The sequence below is a fragment of the Culex pipiens genome, chromosome 3 (assembly GCF_016801865.2).
Source record: "Culex pipiens pallens isolate TS chromosome 3, TS_CPP_V2, whole genome shotgun sequence".
NCBI lineage: Eukaryota > Metazoa > Arthropoda > Insecta > Diptera > Culicidae > Culex > Culex pipiens.
The window spans coordinates 183,507,857-183,533,417 of NC_068939.1; the positions used below are offsets into that span (position 1 = coordinate 183,507,857).

The 25,561-nt window shown below is 35.9% G+C and overlaps 1 protein-coding gene across 2 annotated transcripts in view; it reads left to right on the forward strand.

Annotated features, from left to right (window-relative positions):
* The first annotated feature begins 174 nt into the window (after positions 1-174).
* Positions 175-25,561, forward strand: part of LOC120425767 (FH2 domain-containing protein 1) — an 80,924-nt gene continuing 55,537 nt past the window's right edge. For both annotated transcript variants that reach the window (XM_039590375.2, XM_039590376.2), the window contains exon 1: positions 175-316. The gene's annotated coding sequence lies outside the window, so the exon portion shown is untranslated. The remainder of the gene's footprint in view (positions 317-25,561) is intronic.

A 25,561-nucleotide genomic window follows, 5' to 3' on the forward strand; every position in this document is an offset into this window, starting at 1 on the left:
TTCGCTCTGGTGTTTAATTAGGCATTATCGTTCTATATTTGGGGTGGATGAAAAAATAAAACACGCACCACAAAGGAATATAAAAACCGATAGTACGTTCGAAACCAGAAGGAAGAAACCCACAGTCACCGAAGGTGACAAAGTTTTGGAAACGAAAAAAAAGTGCAGTGCAGTGGCACGTTTGTACCGCAAAGTGTCTGTTAAAAGTGAGTCAGTTTAGTGCATCGAGTTACCCAGTGATTGAGCCGGAAGCTCCCTAGGCCCCCACAAATCTAACAGTCGTGACAACTTCCATGTGAGGAATCAACCATTGAAGGTAAGTTGAACTGTTCAAATTATTCCAAATTAAATTCAAATTCGAAAAATAGACAAAACAAAACCATCTGATAAACCATCGTATGCAAATGAAGTCACGTACACGAATTTTGGTCACACTTCCGTTTCCTTGAGATGCGTTCGACGACCCCTTTTGGGAGTTCTGAACGACACAATGGTGTCTTGGTGTTGAGACTTTCTTCCGTGCGCGCCACGTAAGGTCGACCAGCCCAAGTTTGGTTTACAGCTATCGAGTACCCCCGAGAAGTTATACGGTCGACGTGCGACCTGATTGAGCCGAAAATAGAAGGTAGTTAGCCAGACTACAGTGGCCCTTGAAACTTGAATCTTATTAAAATTTCAAACAGTTTTTACTCCACTCCGATTCAAATTCCTAGGAGTACTGTACCAAACTAAATGCAACTTAGTTGAAAGACGGTGAAGAACGGTCACGTTACGCAGGTGGCTCGACTTAGGGACGTGCGATTTGTGAATGAAGTGGCGGCGGGTGGTGTCTGGCGAGAAATTAGACATTAGAGACCATTTGCATGAGAATGCAGCAGCAGCCAGTGGGGTTGAGGAAGTATCTACTTGGGAATGCAATCAGCAGGGGCGATTGACAGTTTTGGGACAACGAACGGAGGATGGCGTTGAAATGTGACAGACAGATAGATTTTCCAAGTGTTTAAATGAGCTTATAGTTCCAGGGCCGGACAATTTTTAATTATTATTGTTCCCAATTCGAATAACAAGCACGAAGAAATTGAAAAATAGTATTTTATTCTTTAAGAATCCAATTCAATACTTTTAAAATTTTGTTTTTTGATCTTTTACAAAATTATTCACATTTTTATACCTCAGCTCTGACTTAGAACGGGGGTCTAAAAATCAAATTCCAAACTAACATTTCAAGCAAAAAATATTACAAGATTTTTGAACTTAATAACAGCTAGGCAACTATCAAAAGATTTCATAATATCTAAGGATCCTTCAAAAATATATGATGTAAAGTTTAATCAATTTTCAATTTATGGTTCCAAACTACAAAAAAAAATCTAAAGTGTAAAAGTCCAAAATCCCAACCTATAATGGGTAACAATTTCAATAAATTCATTAAAACATTGTTTTCTCAATTAAATTGAATTATTAATTGGAAAACAAAATGTTGTACAATGCATACTTAATAGTTAACAATCGATTGTACAATAATTGGCCAAGAAAATATATATTTTCAAAGAACAAGAATTCTTTTTGGAAAGAAATTTAATTTGAGAAGATATTTTTGATAGGTTTGGTGTCTTGGGCAAAGTTCTTGGTTATGATTAGGACACTTAAGAACAAAATTGACACACGGGAAAAATGCCAATTTTTTATTTGACTTTTCATTACCAAAATCTGATTACCCAAAATAAGTATTTTCTAAATTTTCAATATTTATTTTTGTATTTTTTAAGAAACATTTTTTGCGATAGAGTTTAGGATGGAGCAAAATCTGGTACCATAAAACGGAGTGACATTGATAGCCGGGTTGACTTTGATAGGCTTTAGATTTTTTTATTCAAAATGAAAAATACGAATTGAGTACAAACGGAATGGTATGCAACCATACTGACCTTGGTTGAGAAGTGTACAAAGTACCTCAAGAAGTAGTTTTCGACTAATTTTTCGCGTTAGTTAACTATAACTAGGAAAACATTGATAAATAGCATTATTTTAACACTCTCAAAGTGTCATATTTTCTCAATGAAAATGAGTTCGAATCAGAAAACGGACTTCATCATAGGATTCTTTAGACAATTTTACAGTTTAAATTAGTTTTTAAGTTACAAGTTTATACAGAATCAAAAAATATCTTCAGATTTATAGCCATTTTTAGTGTAACAAGTTTTATATTAAATTTGGAAAATTAATTAATCATGCTACAAAATTTGTTTTGGTGCCATAAAATTTGAATTTTATGGAAATATCAATTCCTAATGAATTTTGATCAAATATGAAACTTTTCATTTACTTAATCTAAAATTTGTATTCCTTTTGTTAAATGTTGATAAACTTAGTTAAACAAACATATAAATTTATGTTTTGAAACATCTAATGAAACCTTACTTAATTAATTTAATTTGCTCAATTTTAGGCTGAAATTTGTAAGAAACTCAGTGACTATCAAAGTCACCCCTGTTTTTCAAATAAAAAATTTTCAACAAAACTATTTTTTTAAACTTTTTTGCAAAAACGTACATGTACATTGTGTGGCTTAATAAATCTTGAGACAAGTCTTACCGTTCGAATAAAATTTGGAAAATAAATTGAAACCCTGTCTATTTAACCCCGGTTTACGGTACCAAAGATATGAATTTTAGAAAAAAAAAATGTCAAACAAAATTTATAAATCTCTTTTAGATGGAAAATCGAATTTAAAATTCAAAATTGTGTAGTAAAAAACACATTTTTTTATAAATCGCTAAATTTTCAAGTTATAGCAATTTTTGGATGACATTTTTCGAAAAAAAGAATCAGTTTTTTTTTTGCAATTTTAAAATATTAATAAAATATTTATTGTTGCTAACATATAGCTTTTTCAAGATAAAAGTTTGTGAAAAATGAATTTTTCTAAGCGTCATCTAATGCTCACTTTTCAACTCGCTCAACTTGAAAACTATGGGTTCGATTTTATTGATGAAAAACTAAAAACAATTTCTTGATTTGTTAAGACTTGAAGGTCAAAATACTCTCACAAAAATATTAACAATGAGATTCAAAGATATTCAAACAGCTCTTTTTAAAAAAAAGTATTTTAAAAAAACAGACCGGAGTTAAAAAATTTTGCAAAAAGAAGATATGATATGCCATAGGAAACATTTGAAACAAAGATCCCCTTCCCTAAGATTTTTCCCAAATGTCCAGGGAACAAAATAAAATTGAATCTTGATATTTCGATGTTAAAACAAATTGTTACTTTCAGCGAAGTTTGTCAGCTCCATACAAATTTTGACAAAAGTTCAGCGAAAAACTTACGGAAAATTTCATTAGTGCCGTTTTTTTTTAAATATTAACTGGAAAAATGCCTCAAAATTTGATGTGTTATTTCAACTGAAATCAAAAGCTTACATAATTTTGGAGAATTAATAAAATAATGTTTTTGTCAAAAATGTTTGATGGAAGGTATTTGTTTTACTGTGGTCTTTTTGACAACATGAAATAAAAGGACTTGCTCAATTTTCCTACTGCATTTCATCACATTCTAAATAAAAGATCAGCAATTTTTGATAGCATCAAATCAACATATTTGAATACAATGTAAACATCGCGTAAGGCAGTTGTCAATTTATATATCAAATTAAAAACTGAAATTTCAACTGACATAATGCCCAATAACGACGAACCCGAAACATTCATATCTGCGTGCGCTCAAAGATAATTGACATTTGATTGTCCCCGGTGTTCGTAGACCCGTGTGCAAAAGGTTGTATTACACTGAGCTGCCTTTTTCTTCACCGGTTGCAACAGCCAGCAGACCGTCGTCGATACCGCATATTGTCTACAGATCGTAAATCATATCCCATTTTCGACTAAACCGATCAATCTGTAAAAACCGTACTCCATACTCGTGTATATGCATATCAGATTACCTCCTGGTAACATATTTAGCATAACATGTTTTACAATGGTTTTGAAACTGAACTGAGGTCCCCTCCCCCTACCTCGTTCCACCTCCTCTGGACCACCTTAGAATCTCTTTAACATTTAGCTCTTTCGTGAAATAATAACAATTCCTAATAAGAAAAAATAACTCACACATACTCACCATAACCCTTCACGTGCTCACTTCAAACTTAAGCCGAAGCCCTTTCTTTCGCTGCTCTCTGCTCTGGAAACCGGCCTCGGACTATGCATATGGTAAATTGATATTAATAATATATGCTTAGATTGAGCCTGAACGTATCGCGTACCAACTGCATTACACACACTCTTTCTCCTCCCTCTTTCATTCAAGCAGATCCCACCGATATATTTATGTGCAGCTTGGGCTGTCTTTTGTTTGGCAACACGATGCCCCCCGCTTCAGAAAAAAAGGCAGCGAGAAAAACGCTGTCGAGCATATGTTTTCCTATAGCTAAGACACCCCGAGGTGGTCCTGTCGAAATAATCGCACTCGCGCCCTTTTACGGGATCACCACCTCAAAAAGTCGAGTGCCCAATTCCGGTCCTAGAACCTTTTCCGTCAAGTTCTGGGCCACCCAGCAGCGGTATCGAGCCGTAACTCTCAATGAAGCATAATTATGATTTATAATATCGATATTTTATGTACAATTTCAATCACCTCCGAGCCAGCCTAGCACTATAGCAGCACTAGAAGGTAGTGCTGCGGTAGGGCTAAGAACGAAAAAATATGACGATGACGACAGGCGAACAAATTGTACCGTGAGAATGAACGATTTGATGCAAAAGGGCCTAACGTGGCTGGGCCAACACCACCAGAAGGCAGCCGATGATCGGTCGTGTTGTGCTCGACGCTTCGATTCGCATAATCAAGTGGGTTCACCTCTGCTGGCTTCTTTGCTTGCGGTTTGGAGCGATACGATAGAACACGGCCTGCAACGACGAGGGGTTGTGCGATGGATTGGTTCTTGGTTTTATGAAATTCTCTTATTTTTATTAAGTTTTACAATAAAACTGTGTATTTTTTTTTTTTTTTCAATGTATCCAGGAGTTGGTCTTAGATTATTTGTTCATCAAGATTTTTTTTAATTTAATTTTTATATGATAGTTTGGACAAAACTACGAAAGATGGTATTTGTCCCTATTTTGGGCCTACTAAGCAGAGCGCCCCTATTTTGGGGATACTGCTCCTAGAATACGACCTTCTTTGTGCATATTTTCGGCCTACCTTCTGATTGGTTGAAATCTCGAAGCACGTGGCGAACTATTTTGACATACGGTTCAGCCCCAGCTCGTACAGTACAGCCGCACAAATTCGGTCAACAAATATGCTAAATCATTGTGATGTTTTAAGCCACAAATAAATATTAGATTGATTGATTTCACTTTTATTACGTGCATAATTAGCTTGGACATGATTTATATCATTTTTTACGAGTTTTAAACATAATTGAACAATTGTTGCGTAGCCAAACAACAAGCTCGTAATATGCAAGAAAGACTGTAACTTGTAAAAAGCGCACACACACTGTCACAATTTGTAGAAGTGTCAAATGGACTGAAAATAGAACCATTCTCTTCGAGAGACTTTAATCAGTTATTATATTGATTTGGAGGCAGTTTAGTGATTGTTTTTGCAACGGGATTGTGCAACCCACCAATAAAAACATATTGCCGGGGGTTGGAGATTGGGGGGACAGCTCTCATCCGTGTGCTGAGCGATGAACGCCTTGACGCTGAGTGCCAAGAAGCGGTAAGCAAAAGGGGTGAAAATTTTAGACCTAATGGGCAAGTTGCAATTTGCTAAGAAAAATGTGAAGAGTGATATAATTATTGCCTTATTTCTAATTTAAGAGGAAAAAGTGAATATGCTTGCCCACCTAAATGAAGATAATGACAGCACGAATCATTCTCAAGTGGCAGATCCCTGCCAGATTTGGTGAAATGCTTAATTTCGTTGAATTAAGGTTGGTAGACCCAAAAATAGGTACTAGGCCCAAAATAGGGACAAATACCCTACAACGATTTCATTTTGTTTGTAAGGGACTATCCATAAACCACGTGGACACTTTTTTTTAAATTTAAACCAATATATTTTTTTAAACTAATGATTTTTGGAAAAAAATCGAAGATATTGTCAAAAAATATTTTAGATGTAAAATCAAATGCAAACGAATAATACTTTTAAATTTTTGATCAGGTGCACCGTTTTCAATACATAGGCATTTTTGATGGTTAATTCGAAAAATGTTGACATGTTTTATTTTTGAAGAGCTGAGAAAATTTCCTACAACTTTTCATTTTTGAATTTGTTGAAAGGACTGCTGGTTTTTGTGATACAGTCTCTTAAAATTTTAATTTTACGAAAAAATATTGTTTCTTAGTATCACTTAATTAGCCCTCATTTTCAACATGCTTGATATCTCGGGAAGTATTGGTTCATTGTTCAATTTTATAATTTGAAACTTTTGTGAATATTTCTGATATTATAAATAAAAAATATTTTAAAATTTTAGAATCAAGAGTGAACTTTTGAAAGGGCTAACCAACTTTGGCAATATTAAAATTATGATTTGGATTTTTTCAATTACGAAATAATGTTAAGGGACCATCCATAAACCACGTGGACACTTTATTGGGAATCTGTTACCCCCCCCCCCTCGTGGACAACTTTCCAAACAAAAAAAATCTTTTTTGTATGGATCGTGGACAATCGCCAAACTCCCCCCCCCCTCCCCCCTTCTAAAGTGTCCACGTGGTTTATGGATGGTCCCTTATTGAAAAGAGCAGCAAGTTAAACGAAAAAAATATTTCAAACTTTGAAAATCGAGCCAATAACCAAAAAGTGGCTGACACAAACTTTTTTATTTCAAAAATTTAAACAAGGTTAAAAATGAAGATAATTGGAATATTTTTCAAAAATATTCAGGGTATTTTTCCTTTAACGGGTATTTTTAAATTGCATAACATTGAACATTTATCGAAAACTGTGCCTTTTAGGCCGATGCAAATATTTTAAAATGCATTTTACACTTAATCAGTTGTTTTGCAATCATTAATTTTCAAAGAATGTAATATTTGACGATTACAAAAATTTTAGCGAAAAAAAAATTTTTGCGATAGTAAATATCGCAAATTTTGAAAAATCCTAAAGATTTTTAAATCAACCCAAACCCAAACATGCTGAAAATGATTCTAAACGCAGGGGAATGCATTTTAAATCGATTTCTGCTGATTGCAGTTCAAATTCCATTTAAATTCTGAAGTTTTTTGAAAAAATATTTTTTTACCCCTGAATTTTCGGGAAAACTTGGGCTGGAGACAAAAACTTCTAATAAAATTTGTACCAGCCTCAAAAGTCAAATAAAAACCCGGTTTTTTTTCCGCATACCCTCTTTTTTCTGAGAAGTCCTTATTTTATGCTAAAATTTTGCTGAAGACACCAGAATCGATCAGAAAATTCCTTCTCAAGATACAGATACTCGAATATTTATATGCCAATTTTGTATGACCAGATTGTAAAATTGTGTGGATTTTTAAATGAAAAATTATGTTCTAAATTGAAAAAGTTACAGTTGAGTAACACAAAATTACACAAGTTTTTTTTATAATTGTATTTTTTCGATGAAAGAAACACTTTTTTTTATTTCAAGTACACCATCAAATTTCCATATCATCACCAATTCTAGCATCAAATTATTTTTCGGATGTTCAAAAATTAAAGAGGCCGTACCGCTCGTCCGAGATTTCGAAATGGGTTCGGGGCAATTTTTTCCGATTCCGTGTGAGTTGACAAAAATTAACACCTCGATGAAAAATTGCGAAATTCTTCTTTTTTTTAAATAGCAGTCCAAAATTTCAATATTTTCGAGTACAACCAGAATCGATTATCCGAAAGTTTGTATGGGACTTTGTATTCTAGAATCATGACCATTTTTTTTCGATTTTGTTATTCTCTTGCTTTTAAAATTTAATTCGAGTGCTGCGACCCAAATTTTAACTCCGGACCTAGAGGTCGTGAGTGAGATTCTCGTACAAAAGATAATACAAAGTTTTTTTTTTTTGGTAATTCGATTATCCGAAATGAATTTTTCCAAGGCTTTTGAATTATTGAGTCTGCGCTACTAATTCTAAGGTTTGTAAAATATTCAAATATCCAAATTATTGCAACTGATCTTTTTCAGTTTAAAATTGAAAAAAGAACTTAAAAATAAGACTTTTGTTAGTGTTATTTGAATTTTCAAGTTAACTTAACTAACTGGAAGAATAAAACTTAGAGAAATATTTCCAAATTAAAAAAAGCTTCAAACCAATACAACAATTGGACCCCTCGCCTCGCTGCCAAAACCCAATAAAGAACGAACGTGGCAGAGCATAAAAAGATTACTGGCTTCTTAAAAGTCATAAATAATGCTAAAATAACACACTGCTGAGAGCCGCGCAACAAGAGCAACCAAACATGAAACCACGACCAGCAGAGCTCAGAATTGGAAAACTTTACATGGAAAGTCTCTCCGTGTCGTGACGATCGTTCCTCTTTGGCGACTTTTCGACTTAGAACGTTCGCGCGTTCAGCTAATGATAGTGTTCAGGCTTCAATCAGCGGGTGCGTTTTACGAGGAGACAAACTTCGACAGGAAGTGGTTCACGAGTTTGGTGTTTCGCCCAAATTCTGGTTTGGCGGATTCTCAATGACGGCTTTCTCACAAATCAAACAGTCGTCGACGTCGTCATCCGCTGCCCTATTATGTTCACACACTTCAGCTCGGGCTTGGCGCTTCATTTGAGTGAGGAGGAACAACAAAAACAGCTATTGGCGATGGGGGCTATTTTTTAAAGAAGAAATAATACAAGAGAAAAACACACACACTTTGTTTCGAGTGATCGCTAAAGTAATTAGTGGGCGATGGTTTTGTGCTTCCCGAAAGCATAAAAAGAACCTCAAACTGTACGTCTACGAGTCAGTGTGTAAACACACAAACAAACGCGCAAGCCAATCGAGTGGTTCGAACTCAGCAATTATTAGTTTTTTTTTTCACACTCGCCAAAGTCGAGTTGAAACCGCCTTTTAAAGGTTCTTAGTGTCCGGAGGTTCCTGATCCGCTATGGTTCGCCCGAGTTGAGCGAACTGCCAATGACCTCTCCTCCTAATTTCACTCTTTCCTCGAGCGCACCTTGTCAGAGTACGGCGGACTCAACGCAAACTTTAAGATTGGCAGCGGCGTGTCACGCCCACTCCCGGGGGTTCGGAATCAACTCATTCAACACTTTTGGGTCGGACGACGGTGTGTGATTCATGACTGCTGCGCGCGACACTGAGTAGCGACTTTATTTTGACAAAACTTCATTTTTAATCGCATCAAACAAGTGATCCGATCGTGAAACGGTGGGCAGTTTGACGGTTCTAAAGAAACAGGTTTGATCGTCCCACACGCGTTGAAACTTTGTACGTCACGTTAGAGATATGCACCTTCTACTCAATAACTCAACTTCCGAACAAAATCCCACCCAGTTCAGCACCGCCCTAACCGACCTTGATGAAGACTTAGCATATACACCAGAGGGAGAAAAACTACGACCAATCGCACTAAATGTGTGGAAAAGGTCATCCCGCATCTGCCTTTCACCTTGTCGCTGCACCTTTCAGTGGTCCAACTACTGCGCGCCCGCCGGCGTCCCCCAGATGGTCCAATCAACTCTTTTCGAACGTCCCCCCCTCCAAGGTCGTCCGTCCCAGGCGTTAATCGTCTTAAAGTCGCGTCGATTGACTGCACACACCGACCGGTCGAAGGGGTAGGGCTCGATCGAAAGGGTGAATGAGTTGAATTTGGGTGCAAGTTGATGGTAATTCCATCATCCAATATTCATCCAAATCAAACAAGCAAATAAATTTACATCTAAAATTGGACAAAACTATTTTTTTGTAATTTTATACAATCCTCTGTCAAACCAATTATTTTTAAACATTTTTAAGAACTTTGACTTTCGAGGCACTCGTCTTTTTTAAATCTCAAAATACTCAAAAAGTAGTATGGACAATTGTTTTTTACGTAGAATCGATTTTTTGAAAACATGAAACATTTTTTCATAATATTTAATATTTAAAATGTATTCCTACAAAAAAAAATAATCATATTTATCCTCTAAGGCGCACTTTTTTTTATTTTTTCCGGTCAACTTTACTAATTTTGTTTTATGTTTTTTCATGTTTTTTTTTTCATTTTTAGTATTTTAAAATTTTAAAGGTATTTTTTAAAGGGTTTAGGCTTTTATTTTTTAAAGGGTTGAAATGGATGAAAATAAACATTTTTATGCATGTTTCTATTGTGAAATTGTCTCAGGAACACGAATATGATAAAATTATCACCGGAAAATTTGATCTAAGCAAAAATGTACAACCAAAAAATTCACTAAAAGTAAAAGTGTCTATTTAATATGTTAAACTGCCTTACCCAAAGCATTCTCAGTCTCGGATGGTAGTCCCAGATGTCCCCTACAAGCTGCAGGTCGAACCGAGTTGATATCTGGATGGAACACTTTTTTATTTGAGTTTGAAAATTATGCTATTTTTTCACTAAAATGCCAATAACTCCCTTTAGATTTAACCAATTGGGATGCTCTACCCTGCATTTTGTTGCATTTTTTAAGCCCTTTCAGATGCATTTTGAATTTTGAAATTAAATTGAATTTTGCCTGAGTTATAGCCTTTTTAAGATTTTTGACGTTTTTGAACCTTTAAACTTTGTGTCCCGATTTGCCCCACTTCCCGTTGACCTAGAGTGCTCATATTTTGGCCAGATGCTAGTTTTATATGTACAAACAACCCCTGAAAATTTCAGGCAGATTGCTGAGGTCGATGCGAGATGGGTATGCTTTGCTCGTGGACTCGCTCTTAAACACAAGTGTCCTTGTATGTTCATCTTAAAAAATATTCCAACGGCTGAAAAAATGCTCTATAATTTTCCAGAAAACCGGACAGCATTGCAAAATCGAAGAATTGCAGAAAATTTAAATTGAGAAATTCATTGTACCTAGTATTATAGTATAAATGATAAATCATATGCTTTTAAAGTTATGAAAATGAACAGTGTTTAAATCACGAAAAGCAAACTAAAGCTGAAGAGCCACAGCTGACCACTTATTATGTTCGTCAAATGTAATTATTATAAGAAAGATTTAATAAAGTATACTTAATTCAAAAATATAAATTTAGAAACAATAAATTTTCTTCACGTATTCCGATCACCTAAATTTTTTTTACTGAAGATAGCTTGGCAACTATGGGTTCAATTTTAAATTTTTAAACAATCAAATCTTTGTGAAATTTAGGAAATTTTAAAAATCAAGCAAAAGTTTTCAAATTGGTCAACATTTGTGTTTAATTTATTTGAGAGTGCATTTTCAATATTTTGGAAAAATCATTACTTTTTCAAAAGTGTGTATCTTTCTGGTTTTTTTTATTCATTACTTTTCACTTATACCTATAAATAAATTAATGAAAAAAATATTTAGCGTTATTTTGTTATCATAAAAATGGTTAATTTGAAAGGTGGAGAAAGTTTTTTCAACAATAACTTATTTTTCCAAGGCTTCATCCGTAAAGAACGTCACGCTAAAATCAGCTTATATTGTCTTCATTAGAACATACAACTTTGTTGAAGACACCAAATCGAATGAAAAAACCCTCGTCGAGGTACATTTGGTAGAATATTGAAATATATTATTGAAAAGAGCAGAAATCTCAGAATAAAATTAGCATTGAAAATCGAACCAATAGTTTTCAAGAAACCCCCAGTTGAAAAATTAGAACTAGTGAGTGAAAAAAACTATTTTTCACAATTTTTTAATTTTGAAAGGAAAACAGTGCACTTTATCGAAAGCAATAATTCATTTTCGATTTCAAATTTGTTTTGTCTCTTGAAATAAATTTTTTCGACATTTCAAAAAATATCTTTTTTTTTTTAAATCATAACTTTACTTTATTATGCACCATTCTTAATCTCAAACGCAAAAAATACCTAAACATATCAAAAATAAAAAAAATAGTAATTTACTGTAACGAAAAAATAAACTTAAATATCTAAATATTTATTTCATGCCTAGGTTTTACAATTTAAAAAATGACTCGTGATGGTTATGTTTATACATCATTTTTTTTTTGTAGTTGACTGTTCTACAACTTTGTAGAACATTGTTACACTCTAAAAAACTGCAAAGTTGGAAAAAACAAGGAATTTTAAAATGAAAACTGTTGTTCTAAATGAAAAAAAGACCCTATTTTGAGTTATTGCAGATTCAAAGAGTGTTAAATTTCCCATCAAATGACGTGTCCCAAAAAAATTACAGTTGAGTAACCAAGAAATGGTACAATTTTTGGAACTATTTTTGTATTTTTTCGATGATATCAACAAATGGAATATGGCTACTTTTTCAGATTTTGTGTGAGTTGATAGTTTTGTGATGATTATATAATGTATAAAATTGTGTTTTGTTTAATTGTGGGAATATCTCGAATTTGAAATACATTTTTGAGTGTTTAAAATCGAATAAGTTTCTCAGAAATCTTCATCCATGATTTTCGTTTTGTTTTTTTTTTTTATCAGGAATTTGATGAAATTCTTTGTTATTCAATCAGAATCTTTCCTGTCAAGTAAATTCAGTTTTTCGAACAATTTGTTTACAAAAGAATTTTCTAAATTTACTTTGGAAATAGTATTTCGTTCAATAACTTCCACTTACACCCTATTATTTTAATACTGATGCTGCTTCCCTGCGGGGAGGTCCTGCGGAGAGTCCTCGTTCGTTTCCGAGGGGGAGGGGGCGAGGTGGCGGTCAATGCAAGCCCGATCGACTTCAGGATGGCGCCAGCGAGGAACCTTCAGCAGTCGCATATGTCAATAGTCTTGGCGAGCGCGCGCGCATAAGGCTCGACCTGCCCGACACCACCACGACACACCGTAAACGACAACGTGATATACAGCCAACCTCAACCTTCACTCTCTGTACGAGCTACTAGGTACCTGGTGGCGGTGGGTCGGCATGAACTCGACGCGCCGTGGCCACAATCACGATAAAAATTCATGATAATTATGGCGTTTTTTGCTCTTCCACATCTCTTTCTCTCTACCTCTCAGAGGATGCTGTGAGTTCTTGATGGCAATTCTTGGACGGTTGCTGTTAATTTCAACGAGCCTTAATCTTAAATAGTATAAATGACTCGTGTGTCTTCTTGCGAGCTTTGCCAGGACCGCCTGCCGAGTACTTTACTCTGCAAAACATGGTCCATTTGGGTACGGTTACGAGATGTTTTTTCTTGTTACGTTCTTGATCTCTCTAGATCTGTGTCCTGTGACTCGAGTAGTAGTGGTAGTAATCGGAACTAGCCATTCTGCCAGCAGTTGTGTATAGTGTATGCTGGCCGTTTATTTATGTCTAGGAAACGAACGATCATGTCCGAAGGCGAAACGAGCGACTTTGCAAAAGTATGTCCAAATTTGGCGCAGTTAAGGTCAGCTGTTGATGAGTAACCGATAGTTATATAATTTTATCTCTCGTTTTTCATTCCGTCTCCGTCTTTCTTCAACTCCGTACAAAACAGCTCCGAGCAGTTCTGAGGTCATCACGCGGACACGTGCAATTGATGGGGAGGGAGGGTGGTGCCCAGAGCCAAAACTGAAACGAGATTTATGTACCAATCGCAAACGATGCGGGCATAAATTTAGCCCCCCCGTGTGAGGAGCAGATTTCAGCCAGCCTTGTTGTCATCATCGCTGCCCAAAGTCGTGAATGAGCAGTCTCTCGTTTAATCCTATTTACGAGCAATTGAGCGCGCCCAGAACATACTTGCTGCATGTGTGCATGTCACTTGACTTGACGTAGACGCGACCAGCGACTATGTTTGAGGCATGCCACAACATCAGCATCAGGAACCACGAGAGTGGAGATTGCTGTTAATCAAATTGATGGAGATCATTAAATTGAATGCGCTTTTACCCAAGTTCTAGGAAGTTTGGCACGGAGGAAAACGATGCATACAGGCTTTTTCATCAATTTTATTGTAGTAAATATTTGAATCCAAGCCATGGATTCAACATAAAAAAAACTTTTTTAAAGTGCATTTTAAACCAGTTCAGTTCTTTTTCAATCTTTAGTTTTCAAAATATCTAAGTTTTGACGATTTAAAAAAAAATCTAAAATAGAATTTTCACAAGAAATCTGAATTTTTTAACAGAAAAATGTATTTCGTTTTTTTTTAGTTAACAAGACTTCTAATTCCACAAAAAAAAAATTGAAAATCATTTTTTTTGTGAAGCTCTAATTTTTTGGTCCGATTTTGAAGGGTGACGACATAATCTTTAAAAAAGATTTGCAACGGCCTTATCTTCATTGTATTGAATTCCGGTAATAACTTTCTCTTAATCTTCTAAAAATTGTACAATTTGTTTAAGGAAGTCAAATTTATTTATTTAAGGAACTCAAATTTATTTTTTAAGGAACTCAAATTTATTTATTTTTTTAATTTTATCAATTATGCATATAGTTGAAGTTTCAAAAAGTATTAGGCTATTGTACTTATTTTCAGTACAGTGCCGTTTTTGGCAACACGATTTTTTCAAAGCATATCTGCTTGACAAAAATCAACAGAAATTTTAAATTTTTAATAGTTGTGTGTGTTTACATTGATTTTTGATCAACAATTTAGAAGAAACATGAAATTAGTCTTGTTGACCATACATTTTTGTCGAGAGGAAATGTGTCGAAAAGTCGTGTTGCCAAAACGGAATTTTCTGTTAATTTCATTTTGTTTTTTTTTTTTTCTTAAGGTACAAACACTTGTAGTATGCTAATTTTTGCAAAAAGTGAAAGCTAATCTTAATCTTTGTAAAAATTGATTTTTCTTATTTTGTTCTCGAATATTGTTAAGTTTTCTGTTTTTATATTTTGTGTTAATTATTATTAATTTTAATAGTTTTTTTTTGCATATTCTTAGTTTAATCATCTTTTAAATTTAACATACTTCTACGATTTGAATCATTGTATTGTACACAGAAAAAAATATGTGAATTTAATCGACATGGAAAAAATGAATCACATGTAAACTCAGTTGATGTAAACTTGAGATTCGACGTAAACGGTTGAATCACACGTAAAATCATGTTTTTACGTATAATTTGTTGCAAATTTACATAAAATTGCATTTAAATTTAAATGTTTAATGACGTGCAAAAGTGTTACATCATAAACATTCGGAAATATTTTTTTGTGTGTATGTGTTTGTCAAATTTCTGGAAAACTATATTCTAGCGAAAACATGCATGCAAATTATCCAAACTTTATAAATGTGAATAAATCATAAAAAAAATAGGATCAACATTTTAGAAATTGCTACAAGTTCTATTTGGCAATGACTTGGCCAACAAAGCGATGTGGAAAAAACGTGTTTCCCAAACGGTTCATTTCGATTTTTTTTTTGTTTAAAATGATTTTTCAACGAATCACACAAGTTTTTAATGGAAATGAGGTCAAAATTTGACATTTTCAAATCATGTATAATCCCAAACATTGCATTTCTCGAGCTCAAAATCCTCCCAAATTTTCCACCAAAACACAAAATTTCACGTCAATTTCGCGGAATCTGACAAATGTTAAAATAACCTTGATAATCTTATGTCAAAATTACAGACTTTACATTTTTAATTTTTTTTTTATTGTATTCACCGGGACTCTAATAGAAAGCATTTTTATAAATTTCTTTGTTATTTTTAGTTACGTAAGATTGTTCTTAGCATGACACTTTTTACCGAGTATAACTTAAGCAAAGATTTAGAGTAAAATATGTAAAAATAGACATTGCAAAACAAGTTTCATCTTGATTCATGGTAATAAAAAAGTAACCTAAAAATATTTTAAAATAAATGTATGGGTTTTGTCTAGCCAAAATAATAAATATAATTAGAATTTTCTTCAACATCTTATTATAATCTGTAACAAAATCCTTACATTATCTTTAATTTTTAGATTTTCGAATTTCACATCAAACCAATTCATCAAATATCGTGGAAATTCTACGGGGCTTATCTTGAAGCTTAAATATTGTAAAATATTGATTGAGGAAAGTCAATTTTATTCAAAGAATGTTTATTTTGAAATAATGTTTGCTTTTATTCAAGCATTAAAAATAAACTAAATTACAGTGAACTCTCTCGTTGTCGATATTGAAGGGACCGTCGAGAGCGGGAGGTATCAATTTATAGAACGAAAAATCAAAGCAATCTATTTGAAGGGACTGAAAAAATTATTGACAGCTGGAGCAATATTGATATCGAGAAGATCGACACCCAAAGAGTCCACTGTATTTGAAGAATCACAGCCTGCCTGTTAAGTCAATTTAAAACAGTTTCGATTCAAAAACTTTAAAAATCTTTAAATAAACAAAGAAATTTAACCATCAAAAAGCCTATTTTTTTAGAAGATGACATTATGTTTGGTACAAAATAACTGCAATCATTCAGACCATTGAATTTTGTAATTACGTGATGACTACGAAAATATTTGTTTAATATCATTTACACAAAAGTGTTATTTTCAAGCTGTCCGCGAAATTGTGAAAATTCACCAGCCCTAGTTGTGTCTCTTGATTTGAAATTGTTTAAGGGTGCACAGCAACGAAGGAAGTTGTTGTCTTCTTATTCCAAAATTGTCAAACTTACGAACCCAATCCTGCAATAACGGGATTGTAAAATTAATCAAACTTTGTTGCAAATTGCTTTGTGGACAATACTTTAGGGGATGAATAAAAAAATATTTCGAAAGTACCCGTAGTTTTGAAGATACTAAAATGTCTGTAACAAAAATCTGGGTGCAAAAGCTCTGGTTGATGTGCACCGTTAAGTAATTTGCTAAAGTTTCACCAATTTGATTAAAAGCTAAATAAAAATATACCACTCAAACTGCATTCCATTACAGGCTACATGTCAAATATTAACCGGATAACCTCTCGATCAAAACCAACAGCTCACTTCTATACTCTGGATTCCAGTCATTCGGAGAAAGCATATGAAACGCGCGCGCCCGCGCTCACTTTTATCAATTAATTTATGGCCACTTAGCCCCATTTCGCGATTTTCCACTTCTTCAAACTGTACGACCAATCAATTGATCCACCAACTGTGCACCATTAGCCACTGGACGATATTGAGTACATATTGCTATGCCCAAGCTAAGTCGGTCGGTATAGGGAATCTCCTCACTTGAACCCAAATTCCTTCGCAGCGTACGTAATCCACTGAAACTGGCCGTTATTAGGTGGGCAATGTTGCTTTTTTCTACTCTGATGTGTCACCCCCTCTTCACAACGATCTCAAGCCAAAGTTCTGCTGGGTTCAAATGGGGGGAGCAAAAAAAAACGTCCCACCTAAAATTGTGAAGAGGTCGAGTTACATCACGCGACCCGCGGTAATCCCCTGAACCAGCGTCGTTGAGGTCTCCGCACGACAGAGAAAGAGAGTAGCTTAATTGCCAATAAACCTTTCCAAGGTCGTCGGTTTCTTGCGTCTCTCTACACCTTGAGGTCGGTGCGCACCCCGCGATGCTTGCACAAACCTGGTCAAAAGGCGATTATTATTCAGCATTACCACGTTTTGCGCTGACACCCCGGTGAGGTACTCAATTTTTCTTCGAACTTGCTTCGTTGATAACTCCATTACGATATGTCGTGTCTCTCGGTCAGTTCGCAATGAATGGCGTGGATTCTTCTCGGCTACGCAGAACGCGATCGTGATTTATCTAGGCGCCATCGCGTAAACGCCACACGATTAAGTCGGAAGCAATGCGATCCGCGATGCATCTTGAAGCGAACTCCACCACGGATAGAATTAAGGGAGGGCAAAAACAAACCGCACCAAGCCAAGCTGCGAAAAGAAATATTGTGAACCTTATACTTAACCTAATTGATTAATGATTGTGCAGCGAGGGACAGAGCCATTGTGGATTCGACCCTGCAAGAGCATCAGCAGCAGGTCAGGTATTATAGCCAACTAGTGCCAGATGCCCTCGGGCCAACGAGTAAGCTGCTGCTGAGCTGAGCTGGTGGAATTTCGAGTGTTGCAGAATCTCACTCGTATGACTGATTGGAAAATAATTGACGCCGCAGTGGGTAGGTAGCAAAAAAGGCTAAAGTTTTTAGTGGGAACGAGTTTTGATTGAATGTTACCAACGTAAATATGGCTCACGTGCTGCCTAGCCTGGGGCAATTTGGTTCAGTGGTAATAATTGCAATGTTGGTTTTATCCATTATTGAAGTTTTATTATCTAGAGCACAGTAAATCTATGATTAATAAGGATTTGTATATATTATTATGTTAACATGAGATAAATAATAATCATAAACCATTTTTTTAACCGGTTCATTGAAATTATGAAGAATTTTAAATTTAAAAATGAGTTAATATAAAAATTTAAATGGCAAGCCATGGTATTTATATTTGAATGAAAACAGTATTTTAAAAAGCTTTTTACACCTATTGGGTTGTGTTGCAATCATTAATTTTCAAAATAACAAAATGTTTTTGCTGTACGGAATTTCACAAAAATGCTATATTTTATTTTTTTTGATCAAACCAAGACATGCTAAATATGAATTTAAACGGAAGATAATTCATTTGTGATTGTTTTCAGTTCATGAGACTTCTATTTCCATTACAATTTTGAAGTTTTTTGAAAAAAAAATTTCTGCGCCCTGATTTTTCAGACCGTATTTGGATGGCTGTTGTTCAATCAATTTTTAACATCTTAGATTTTTATAAGTTCTTCAACATAATCTTCTTTTTTATGATAAGTTTAAATACAGTCCAGACTCCATTATCCAAAGCCTCGATTATTTGAAGTTACGATTATCCGGTTTGTATCAAACTTTTTTTTGACAATTATAAATGTTCCTTATAAGCAGTTCTCTACGGAATCGGTCTTTTCTCTTTAATTTTAATGTTCGTATTTTTTAATCCGGCTGAAACTTTTTTGGTGCCTTCGGTATGCCCAAAGAAGCCATTTTGCATCATTAGTTCGTGCATATAATTTTCCATACAAATTTGGCAGCTATCCATACAAAAATGATTTGTGAAAATTCAAAATTCTGTATCTTTTGAAGGAATTTTTTGATCGATTTGGTGTCTCCGGGAAAGATGTAGGTATGGATATGGACTACACTGAAAAAAAATGATGCATGGTAAAAAAAAATCTGGTAATTTTTTATTTAACTTTTTGTCACTAAAACTTGATTTGCAGAAAAACACTATTTTTTATTTATTTTTTTATTTTTTGATGTGTTTTAGAGGACATCAAATGCCAACTTTTCAAAAATTTCCAGAATAAGCAAAAAATCTTTGAGCGAGTTATGAATTTTCGAATCAATACTGATTTTTAAAAAAAATCGGAAAATTGGTCGCAAAAATTTTTCAACTTCTGTTTTCGATGTAAAATCGAATTTGCAATCAAAAAGTAGTTTAATTAGTTAAATTTTGATAAAGTTCACCGTTTTCAAGTTATAGCAATTTTTAGGGCACTTTTTTGAAAATAGTCGCAGTTTTGCATTTTTTTAAATTAGTGTCCATGTTTGCCCACCTTCGAAAAAAATATTTTTGAAAAGCTGAGAAAATTATCTATATTTTGCTTTATTAAACTTTGTTGATACGACCCTAAGTTGCTGAGATATTGTCATGCAAAGGTTAAAACACAGGAAAATTGATGTTTTCTAAGTCTCACCCAAACAACTCACCATTTTCTATTGTCGATATCTCAGCAACCAGCAACTGATTGATTGACTGATTGATTCAAAAAATCATAACTCGGTCAAAGATTTTTTGCCCATTTTCTCTAAAACATATCAAAAAATAAAAAAAAAATAAAAATAGTGTTTTTTTGCAAATCAAGTATTAGTGACAAAAAGTGAAATTAAGAATCACCAATTTTTTTCCGTGTTCCTTTTTTTTTCAGTGTAGTCCATATCCATACCTACAACTTTGCCGAAGACACCAAAGCGGTTAAAAAATTCCTTCAAAAGATACAGATTTTTGAATTTTCACATATCATTTTTGTATGGACAGCTGCCAATTTTGTATGGAAAATTATATGAACGAACTAATGATGCAAAATGGCTGTTTTGGGCATACCGAAGGCACCAAAAAAGTTTCAGCCGGATAAAAAAATACAAAAAAAATCGAATGACCGAAATCTCAGAGAATTGCTCTTATGCATTTCCATCACTTTTGAAAAACTTAACACGTAGCGTTATGTGTGGACAACAGGGTGCCCAGAAAAAATGACCCCCTGCTCCACAAGCAAAAATTGTGTTTTTGGGTTATTTTAAGCATCTGTGCAAATTTTGAGCGAAATTGGTTCGAGATTAACCCATTGACACCCGAGCCTAAAGTTGGTGAAAAAATGTTTATCATACAAAAATGACTTTTTCAAATTGCTGATAACTTTTCAGGATCGAGTTTAACAGCTTTGGTGTGCTCTACAAAGTTGTAAAGCATTAAATTTTCAATAAGAATCTCACGTTTGGGAATATTTGGATGGAAGTAGCGCACCGTGCAGACAAAACTGTAAGAAAATCGGGTTTTCCATACATTTTTTCGATTTTTCCCATACAAACTTCACCTTCGAGTATCAATGGGTAAATGTTCAGCTTGTGGAGCGAGGTTTTGAGGAAAAGTCCCGTATTCCCTAGTGGACAAGCTCTCCTTGCATTTTTCTCAGCTTGCTGTTTTTGCCTACGAGACATTTATGAGAATATGGGCATGGCCCCTAAGGTTATGATTAAGCTCAACAATGAAAAATGACGAGGAAAAAAAATTTTTTTTTTTGGTGATTCGATTATCTAAAGTTTAGATTTTCCGAAATGAAATTTTGCCAAGGCCTTCGGATAATCGAGTCTGAAATGTAATTGTATTGAATTCATTCTGATCATTTCAACAAAACAAGAAACACAAAGACCTCAACCCCAGAATCCTACTCCAATCTCCAAGCATCCCCATCAGTAAATAGGAAATTGATGACAAACTAAATAGAATTGTACAATTATAGAAATACTCCCATATACGTACCGCGGCTTTATTGGCAACCTTCAGGGCGCGCGTTCTACGAAAACTTCTTGTGGTTTGTTCTACGGCCCAAGAAGCGCTCGTACAACTGCCGGTACGTACAATAACAACAACAATCCCAGCAACAACAAGTCTATTAGTCAAAGAAGGAATTATTGCCGTTTCTTTCGCTCACTCACTCGCAACTTCACGATCGATACGACGGCGTCTCACTTCCACGGACGGCGTCGCGGTATCCGCTATCCCAATAAGGAATGAGGACATTCATTAAGGTCGGTTCCGGTCAGCGAGTTGTAAAAATTTGACGCCGCCGAGACAAAACCGCACAAACAGATGGCGTCTCTTGTTTATGCTGTTTGTTCTTGCGGAATTTGTCTGCAAGTTTCTGTTGCAAATTGTTTTGCAAATTTATTACATTGAAGATTACATTGTTGGTGACTTGCTTGCGGCTAAACGACGAACTTCGAAATGTTGAATTTATTTGCAATGTTTACAGGAACAAATTGACGTTCTGATGTTCATACAGAATTGATCGCTTCTTGAAAGAAGCAGTGCTGTAGTGCAGCAAATTACCATAATGGCAATAAATTCTCTAACTAAGTACCGATAAAAGTTGTTTGGTATCACACTGCTTTGCATACCGAGCTGGTTCGTGTAAATAACCGGTAAATCACAATGCGTCACGCCGTTGCCAAAACTGCTCAACCAGCCCCGTCCAATGTCGTTCGTTGCACTCTCTGAGTCAACCCGGACTGAACAAGGTACTGCTCGCTATCAGACACCGAATCCATTATCACGCGCCGCAGTTTGGAGCCTCCTTAACCCCTCCTGAAGAGGCCACAACTGCGTGCTTGACCAAATCTGCTGAAGCATCTTCCGTGGAGATGGGATCTCTCTTCGCGCCTTCCGGCTCTCGCTGGCGCCACCACCGTCGTCGTCAGCTGTTACTTTTTCGCGGCGCGACGCGAACTTGGTCTCGGAAACCTTGACCCAGTGCACGGCCGGTCGGTCACAGAGTCGAGTCGAGATCGTGGGGTGGTCATTGCTACTTTATACTCGCAGCATCCAGTTCGTCGAGGGAGCCAGTTGTATATCTGTCATCTCCCACGACGACGACGACGCCACCGAACTGTGCTGTTGAGAACGCTCAAAGTCAGAAATCCAGAATTGGCAGTTGCTGAGCTTGAGTGTGACATCATTGTGCTGGGGGAATCGTGACTGTTGGATCAGCGCAGGAACCAAACCGCTCATCAACTCCGGATAGGTGACGGCGGGGGAGGTAAACTGCTAGCATAATGTATTATTAGTGTTATGTGCCTTTTAATTTAATGACGGCACAGCGAAAATACAATTATTAGGCACTTGCCGAGTGGGTGGATAAACGCTATATCTGTTATCCGAGTGTATCCGCTATCCGGATAACTGAATGTTTGTATCCGGATAGTAAGTTTTGATACTATTGATTATCCAGAAAGTTATCCACACTATCCAAGTATCCACGGATAATGTGGATAACTATCCCAACAACATTAAATTTAGTCAAAATTTTGACACTTTTGCTCGATCCACCACGACTCCTAAAGCAGTTTTTCTTGACCTTTCCCGCACCAACACCTAGAACCCGTGCGCGCACACCAACATTACTAACCCGATCGCGTGCACTGATTATATCGCGCGCGCACACGTTCTTGTCTTAACCAGTTCGGCTCGACTAGAACGCGACTGGCGGTCAACAAAGAAGAAAGCAAGGACTGCCCGAAAGCCGCCTTATCTAACCCATTCCGGTGTCGGTCACTTCCGAAAACTCGCAGTTTACACCCCGTTCGGTGACTTCCGCCCATTGCGCAGCCAATTATCACCGCTGGGAGCCCGCTGGTGGGCCGCAATCGGAACAGGTGCAACCAAGGTATCGTGGCCGGCGAAAATGACTTGCCGTGACAATGCACATACTAGTAGAACGAGCACGTTGATCGTCGTCTACGACGCCGCCACGATCAGTTCCAGTTTGTTTTTGTTGGGTGTACATGACAAACAAAAGCAGTAAAATACGACTCCTATAGAGACCTGTCGGCTGAGCAGTGTGTTCTACTACCATACAAATTGAGCAGCGGTGTCGCTACGCGTCCTTGCACTGAGTTATAGCCGTTAATAACGAAGATTAGAGCTGTCCGCCACGTTGGGTAGACCAGGAAGTTGGGAGTGCGTGAGAGAGTTGGCGATTGATCAGAAGTTTTCCTAAACTTTTGTATACATTGAAAACTTTAAAATAGAAGTTCACGTAACATTATTTGGATCTCGAATGTGGCCCCGAACTAAAAATAAAACATTAATCAAAATTGGAAAACCAATGTGAAATTTGAACTTTTATTTAAAATATGCGCTCAATGTTAAAATAAAACTGTTTATTTGGGTAGCACATCCTGAAAACATTATTAAATGGGAAAATGCGGCAATCGATTCTTAGTGCAATTTGCTTTAAAATGAGTCCTAGCTCGACATTGTAGGACTTGCAGATTCAGATACAGTCCAGACTCGATTATCCGAAGCCTCGATTATCCGAAGTTTCGATTATCCGAAGTTTCGAGTATCCGAAGTTTCGAGTATCCGATGCTTTGTATGGGACTTCGGATAATCGAATCACAAACAAAAAAAATGTTCTCGTGTTTTTTTTATTTTCTTACTTTAAACATCAAATTTGAGTTCTGTGACCCCATTTTAGTCAAATTTGAATGGTATCTGTAAAAATAAAAAAAAAATGCATTTTTTCAATATTTTATAATCGCCATTTTGCCCGCCATCTAGGATTTAAAAATTTTAAATCACTTTAGAATAGTATAAGGGTCATAGGGACCATCCATAAACCACGTGGACACTTTGGTAGGGGGGGGGGGTTCCATACAAAAAAGTTTTTTTTTGTATGGACAATGTCCACGAGGGAGGGGTTGAGAATTGCAAAAAAAAATGTGTCCACGTGCTTTGTGGATGGTCCCATACTAAAACTCAACAATCAAAAATAGGACAACGAAAAAAAAATCGTGATCCGATTATCCGAAGTGAAATTTTGCCAAGGCCTTCAAATGATCAAGTCTGGACTGTATATCGCAGTTTGAAATTGGAGGATCCTAACATTTTTTTTTAAGGGGGTGGTGTCAAAAACGAGTGGGTGATTCGAATCGGACGACAATCGAGATTCTTGCTTGTTTTTATTGTATCAAGAGCTCCACCAAATTTGAGCTTCATCAGAAGATTTTGATTTCGAGTGCTGTGTACGTTAGAGGTGGAATAAACCATATTTATGCGAAAATTGATAGTCAGCACTTAAAAAAAATGTGTAAAGTCAATTTCGATTGCAAATTTGATTTTGCTTCTCAAACGACCATTTTTAGATTGTATATTGTATTGCCCAATAAAAGTTAAATATTTTAAAATTCCTATCGATTATTAAGTTTTCAACTGTTCCGCTATTTTCACATCAAATTTTGATATCAGCCCAAATAAATTGAAGGAAAAATTTCGAGAAAACCAGAATAAAATATAAAAAAATCTCGGGGTTCGGAGATTCTCGATTTTAGAAAAAATTCCAGGATGAGCGCACTAGTTTTCAGAAGTCGCTGTTGATCGCTGAAGTTTTTATGGGAAAAATCGAGAAATGTGTTGAGAAAAACATCACTTCAGAGTTTGCGTAAAGTGGCGCCAATCTCACCCAAATTTGTTCAAGTGTTTATTTTTTGAATAAATCTCACTTCCCTACAACTTTGTCCAAGAAAGCAAGATGTTTGCAGATTTTGTAAAATAATCTTCAACTAACAATAAATGGCCCCCATTTTATTGTTTTTCCAAAGTTTTCATTATGAACACTTGACGCTTTTAAAGCTAACGTTTCAAATATTTGACAACAGTTTCAAGAATTTTGCCAAAAACATAAAAAACAGAAAACATTTGGGAACCATACATAAAATTTTACTCGTGTATTCCCAAGCAAAATGTTTAAAACAAACTTCGACGCTCGTAAACCCTCAAAATTAGCATTTCACATCCCACCCATGCATGGATGCTGCGTACCGTAAACACACGCCTCAAATGCACCCTTCAACTCGCGTACAACGCCAACGTTGACAAGGCCGAGGTTATTTCGACGCACCTTAAGCAAACATCGCCGAAGAAAATCCAAAGTACCGAGGCTTCGAAAAAAAAGTAGCTCAAGAAGCGAAGCTGCGTAGATCAGCTGAAGACGATCAACCACTCACCGATCGCCGTAGTGGCATTTCCGGTCAAACCAGATCCAAAGTTCCACTGTGGAAACTGTAGCGTCACAAGTCGTTCGACAAATGATGTCATGCCCCCTGCGCTAGAGTCGAGTCGAGTTCGAGTTCGAGTGTGGGTACCCCAGCGATGTCGATCGTCGTCACTGGCGTTTGGGACGATCCGCGCCAGCAGAGTCGTCGGTACACATGTTCTCGTGGGACTACCAGGTCCCGAGAGCTCAT